At 37.3% G+C, this 6,893-nt stretch overlaps 1 long non-coding RNA gene across 1 annotated transcript; it reads left to right on the top strand.

Annotated features, from left to right (window-relative positions):
* Positions 1-3,017: 3,017 nt before the first annotated feature.
* On the top strand, positions 3,018-6,855 carry LOC121867634. The gene is made up of 3 exons (XR_006089209.1): positions 3,018-3,165; positions 5,440-5,599; positions 6,602-6,855. It is a non-coding gene; the product is annotated as an uncharacterized LOC121867634 (long non-coding RNA).
* Positions 6,856-6,893: the final 38 nt, after the last annotated feature.

Here is a 6,893-nt window from a genome sequence, read left to right as displayed (position 1 = left end):
ATTTTTTAAATTTACAGAATGTAAACTCAATATTCAATCTATGATATGTCCCGTTTATAATAAGGTAGAGTTTGGGTAGCCTTTGGCGGTTCTACAGATGTGGCTTGAGAACACGTAACTATGACCTTATTATCACCATCGTATGTATAACAAAACTAAATGTCTAAGAAACGTTATCATTTTCTACGTGACAACAATAAACAGCTAACATGTATATATATATATATATATATATATATATATATATATATATATATATATATATATATATATATATATATATATATATATATATATATATATATATATATATATATATATATATATATAACGTGTATATATAAAACAAAATATCAAAAAATGTTATAGGGAGTCAAGAGTGTGGGTGTCACGGAGATGCTTCAACACTGACATGAGTGGATGGAAGACACAGAACCGTGACACAGCGCTGATCTTATTTGACTTGTCTTGTGCAAGATAGAGAAGCTGAATTTAAACAAAGATTCTTTCTCCCTCGGTCCCTCTGTCTGTCTATGTGTCTGTTTGTCTGTCACTCTCTCCCGACATGAAGACTAGCAAATAATAGGTGTGGAGCTGTATCCTGTCCGTCAAGGATGAGGCCCAAGACACGTGACTCACTGACGAACTGACCATAGAAAAAAGTATAAAAAAATGATGAAAAAGTTTACAAGTGTGTTTTTGGAGGTGAAGTGTATAACAGTGGAGAACTTCCTCCTCTCCACAACACTCCGTACTGTGTGGCGTGAGTGAGGTCTTAATGGGTCATGAAGGTTTAGGAGAGATTGCATCCCCGTTTACTTGTTTTCCAGTCACTGCAAGACGGAGGGTCATTGGTGGGCTCAGTGAGGGGTGAAGACGTGGGGTGGTGGACTGGTGGTGGGACAGGAGGGTCAGCCCTGTAAATGTATCGAATGTATATTTTTATGTCTAAATTACATGTAAGTTTGTATATTTTCAGCCACCGTCTGCAACTCTATTAATAAACCGTTTATTATTATTACTATTATTATTACATGATCTCCGATGGCTAGTTAGAAGCTTAAAATAATGCATAGAAATTATCGATATTAGGCAATTATCCATATTTACTTTAATGGCCAGGATTATATAGTCTACGACTGAGCTTTTACAAATCATCAGTCGTTTTAGTCAAATAGTGAGAACTTTTTGGTTTTATTATTACAACTTAATTAGATTAATTCGTATATAATAAAAATTATGTCTGTTTCAGTTAAAATGTCGTTTACTGTCATATGATGGTTAAATTATACTTTAAGTAGGTTAGGTTAGGTTTAGTATGAAGGTATTCATTTATATGAATACGTATTTATGATCTACAGGATCGTTTATGGCCTGTAAAACGTTTCCAAAAAAAGAAATACATAGAAGCTATCACTAATCGTCAATTATCCATGTTTAGTGTAACATACAATATATATTAGGTGAAGTTCCATTTTTATTTGTCTGTTTTCGTATTATTTAAGTAATCTATTTGTTGACATTTACTTTAGAATAAGTAAACATTATCAAAAAGAACTTTGAAAAACTCACAAGTGACTTTGTAACATATAATTAGGTCGATATAATAATACAAATACGACGTGTTGGCGAAGCTCCGAAAGAGTTGTCCGGGGGTCTAGCTAACAAATGGTCGGGGCTTGACCAGCACGAGAAAAAAAATATTTTTTTAGTTATTTTGGGGACCTGTGGTGTAATGGTCAGCATGCTCGCCTCGCAAGCCAGTGGACCCGGGTTCGATTATCGAGCAAGGTGAAACTATGTTTTGTTTTGTTTTCATTTTACGCCATTTGCCTGTATCTACCCAGCAGTAATTGGGGACCCGGATGTTAATCGATTTGCAGATCGTGTTCTGAGGTAATGGTTAGCCAGTGGAGTTGGCGAGTTGTCCGGTCTTCTCGGATTATTCCTTGACACTGGGTCATGTAACTCGTTAATTTAGGGTGTGGTTGTTGTGTTGGCGACAGCTTCTACACGTTAAACAAATTCACGACTAGGTGGCCCTTGGGCCGGCCATCCTCGTACCAGAAGGGCAACCATTATAGTTATGTGATTAGATATGTTATTAGTATATACTGCAGTATATATACATAAAACAATCAGTTAGATATTAATGATACTTATAAATGAATAATTTAATACAACCTAACCTAACCTAATCATTTTAGGCATAATTCTGCTATCTTATTGCAGTAAACGACGCCATGAATGGAGCAGAACAAATTTTACCATATACGAATGATTTACCACTGAGTTATAAAAGTAGATACAGAAATATTTCCCTATTCAACAAGAATTTCGCGCGCGCGTGCGTGTGTATATATATGTGTGTGTGTGTGTGTGTGTGTGTAAATTCATAGAGAAATGGTGTCACCTCTTGCCGGTGTGGTGTAACAAGACGCGCTTTGTTGCCACAAACTTATTATAAGTTTTAGTTCACACTGAACAAGATGGCCATTTTATAAGCATATTCTACAACCCCAAGAAGTGGCTTTAGATACCATATATATATATATATATATATATATATATATATATATATATATATATATATATATATATATATATATATATATATATATATATATATTTATTTATTTATTTATTTATTTATTTATTTATTTATTTATTTACTTATAATAAAAATTATACTTTATTAATACCATCATATGCTGGAGTTACCTTCCCGGGAGGACACTTGCACTGAAACTCGACACCTCATAACCCGGAACATCAGGGGGTTGGTGATCTCGTGAGGCGGGATGCAATATACCACCAGAACAAATGATTATAGTAAACAGGTATTATTGACAATGGTTAATACAGTCAATGTTTCAGATGTAAGCCGAAATTTATGCAACGTCGTTTTAGGAAATTTATTAACTGATACCATCATATACCACAACCTTTAGAGCGTTAAGATTGTGATTTTGATACTGGACAGGTGAAGAGTAATTTCATTCAGTTGAATCTGGGTGTTGGTGTACGTAGCAGGCCCCTCGCGCCTCAGGGATCTACAGTATACTGGGGTGGAACTTCACACTCATACACTAGTGATAGGATTACGTGCTTCTTGATATTGACGGTGAAGTCACTACCTGGTAAAACTGGTTGATTTCCCTGGAGGTAAGAACAATGAGGCCATCTGGTAACAACGCTGTGTACTGTAGTGTGAACCTGTAGTGAAATATATAGATACCAGAAGACGTGTAAACGAAATCATCTTAAATATAAAACATATATATTTAACATAATGTGTTATTTTAATTAGGTAAAATCGTCTTGAAACTTAAAACGTAACAGACGTTTTTATTTTTGTTGTGATAACCAAACTACAGTATACTTAAATTACGTTAGATTTGGTTAGGTATAATGATATCCTTTTTAGCTTGTCTTATCGTTCCTATATATGGATCGATATAAATTTCCTTAAGAATAAAAATATATATTTTGCATTTATCTCTAGTTTACGAAATAAATTGAAGTTTGTTCTTAGTACTACTCAACTATTTGCCAGATCTTTAATGTGGTGACAATGTAATGGCCCCTGTCTCATCAACAGAAAGTATTATATAAATGGGTTACTTACATCTAATTTATATTCAGATTCATCCCCTGTAACTTTCCACTGGCTATGAGGTGACATGTTCAATGCACGTGATAAGGTGTGCCCAAGGGAAGCTGCATCATACTATGCTGAGTAAAGGCATAAGTAGCCGGCTCTCTGGCCACCTGAAGCGAGCAGTAGTTTGATATCCTTGACTAGAGGAAGACGTTATTTGAGAGCCACAGTGGATGGCTCGTCTTCCCTCGAGGAATTCCCAATTCCGTTCTCCCTCGATGGGTCACTACTCAAAGTCACTCACACCAACTAATATCGAACGGACGTTGATCCACGTTTATATTACATAAACGCCGTCCTTTCTCATCACTCATAAATAGTGGAACTTACGGTTGACCTACACTCAGGAATTATATAAACATAATACTTTTATAATAAAACAAGAAACTTCAATTGGGTTTCGTTACTAAAGCCCAATATAATATATGTGAACTAACATGGTTAATTGGGAATTAACCAACCGTTTCAACAATATTTGATCCAGATTCTTCTTATAGATAGTGACAAGCACATAGTTTGACTCATTCTTCTAGATACGTCATCAAGTTTGATAGAATTTTGCTTTTCGAATAGTGTAATAGGCGTCTCTGAGTGTTTATAAAAAAAACTGCTACAATTTCACGAAGAGGAAGGCACGTCTCTCTGAACTTATCGTCATGCGTCTTTATAAAATTCTCAATTCTTGTCGTGAACCTTGACAAGATCTAGACTTCACCGCCTGGTGTGATCACTGGGTCGCTGTGGTCTGTAATAGCTGGGTGACGTCGTGGAGGGAATTACAAAATGAACCTTTACTTTCCAGTTCTCTTCTTCGCCTTATGTTCTTTCAGAGTTTAGAGAAATGGTCACTAGACAGAACAAAATTACAATAGAATATTAACGTCTCAGATTTTCATCATCAATAATAAAAGTAAGTGGATAAAGCACACCGTGGACTAAGCTATTTTTATGGTACACAATAAGACAGCGTGGCCGGCACTGAGATCAACCACCATCGCTTTCTCTGAATGCAAAATTAGATTGAGAACCAGTGACTTATGACAGGAGGTAAGCGCTGCATCCATTCTGCCACTGCACCCTTTTCAGAAGTAGTAGTGCTTGTTATGTTTATGTTTATCCTTTTGAGGTTTCAGTGGTACTTGTTTTATGGCATAAAGTTAGAAATCAGAGTTTACTTTATACAAGGTAGTTCACTCGCCGGTATCTTTTTTTTTTTCAAAAAACATCCGCACATCATCGATGAACAACTGTTAGCAAGTTCTGGTCATGCATTGGCTCCCGGATGTACAGTACAAGTACAGTGAAATACAAAAGTCGTGTCGTGAAATTTGGTTAAAACATATGCCAAAGGGCTAAACTTTTGGTGCGCTCTGCCTTGTGGTAGGGGGCTCTCTCTAATGTTTCAAGAGTTATATTTAATCTTCGGACAAAACCGCGACACGACTTTGTCTTTGATTGTACCTGAACATGAACTTGCTCCAGGGTTGGTCAAGTTTGGTTATAAATGAATTCACACTCGGTGTCGTCACAACACTTAAATTAGTCCAAGAGTTCATAACTCTCGCCCCGAAAGAGTTAGCTCTGTCACATTTTCGGCTTTTTGTGAGTCTTAGCACTGACTCCTGGTTGACAAGTCACTTGAGATGTCCTCTCCAGGCACTGTCCTCAAAGTGTACTTATTTTCACTCTCATACTTTTCAAATTTCCCTTGTAAACATTCGACCAGTTTCCATTATACTTGTGTATCGAAAGTTCTTGCTCTTTCTCTCCCTGACCAGATCTGTCAGCATCACGTCCTACAAGAGTTCCTCTTCTGGTGTTGGTGAAGGATGACGCGGGCGCTGGTGACGATACTGGTGGTGGCCTGCCTGGCGACTTGCTCCTCCGCTACATCAAATAAAAGTGACGTGTTGGAGCCAGAGTACAAGATCATATCAGGTGGGCACGGTGGAGGTTCATTATAGAAAGAGTTGCTATGGTTTCTATATGAATTGCTTTAGATATACACCAGGTTACTGAAAGGTTTTAATGTAAGGTGTGTTTTAGGCCCACACCCCGGCTAATTAAGAGAATGCATAGAGAAGCTCTGTCTGATTTTAAGAGAAACCAACAACTGAGCGAAGAAAAGGAAAAAAAACCGACTTGCATAGTGAGTTATGGTCCCGGTAATATTAACTGGATCATACCAAACATAAAAAGTCTCCCAGAAGAACAGCCTCTTGCTTTTCTTAAGTGTTTCATAGTAGTTTATCCTTACTTTCACACCTAATGAATTTTTTCTCGTTAAAAAAAAATAATTACAATCCCGAAAACATCTTCAATAATGCCGGGTTAAAAAAAAGAGAGCTTCTTGTTTATGAATAACTGATACCAACTAAACATATGAAATTTGAAGTTCACTTTCTGTCAGGAAATCTTTAAGTGTTGATAGCATATCTGTCCTGGTTACCAAAATGTTCAGTATGTGGAGTCTAGCTCATTTTATAGTCAATACTATGCAGATTATGATGAATAATTATTGCAAATGTTAGAAACCAGTAACTGTCTTTCGTAAGTGATAACAGATGTCAAGATCAATGTGTATCTTATATGGACGATGATACGCAGTGGATGTGGGTACTTAAGGTCATTAGTCGCAAGTGTTGTTAGATTAACTGTATGTTGTTGTTATTAATATGTGTTAGCAGATACGAAGTATTGTTATAAGAAGTGATAAGCAGAAACTCCAAGTAGTCATCACGTGTACAGCTGATTCTCTCACCCTCCCTCCCCTCTGCCATCTATGATCCATGTCTTGTTTCTGTCTTTGCTTGTAACCTTTTCTGAATCACGAAAAGAAATGCTGGTAGTGGCCTCACCCAGTGATAACTTATAGCTGTTGGAGCAGTTGCTGAATATAACAGTGTTAGCAACTCGGCTCAAACACCTCTCCTTGTACAGATGCGATCATCGTTGATTTGTTTAGGATGGGCACTGCCATGCTCATCGTGGTCGGAGGTTGTCTCCTGTTCCGCGAGCTCGCCCTTGGCACCCTTAGCGCACTAGAAACGACAGAGGAGGAAGAGGAGGATGGTTATAAAGACAGGAACGACATCTACAACTTCCACCGACCCAGTTTTTACGATTATCACAGACGACGGCCGTATCCCCGAGCCATGATGGGCAGTGTGTCTCTCCTCACGAGGGTTCTCAACAGGTATGATAGTTGTTCCTCCAAGATGATCACAGGCAA

The sequence above is a fragment of the Homarus americanus genome, unplaced genomic scaffold (assembly GCF_018991925.1).
Source record: "Homarus americanus isolate GMGI-L3 unplaced genomic scaffold, GMGI_Hamer_2.0 scaffold49014, whole genome shotgun sequence".
Taxonomy (NCBI): Eukaryota; Metazoa; Arthropoda; class Malacostraca; order Decapoda; family Nephropidae; genus Homarus; species Homarus americanus.
Note: the sequence above shows the minus strand (reverse complement) of the source record. Positions and strands in the feature narration are given on the sequence as shown.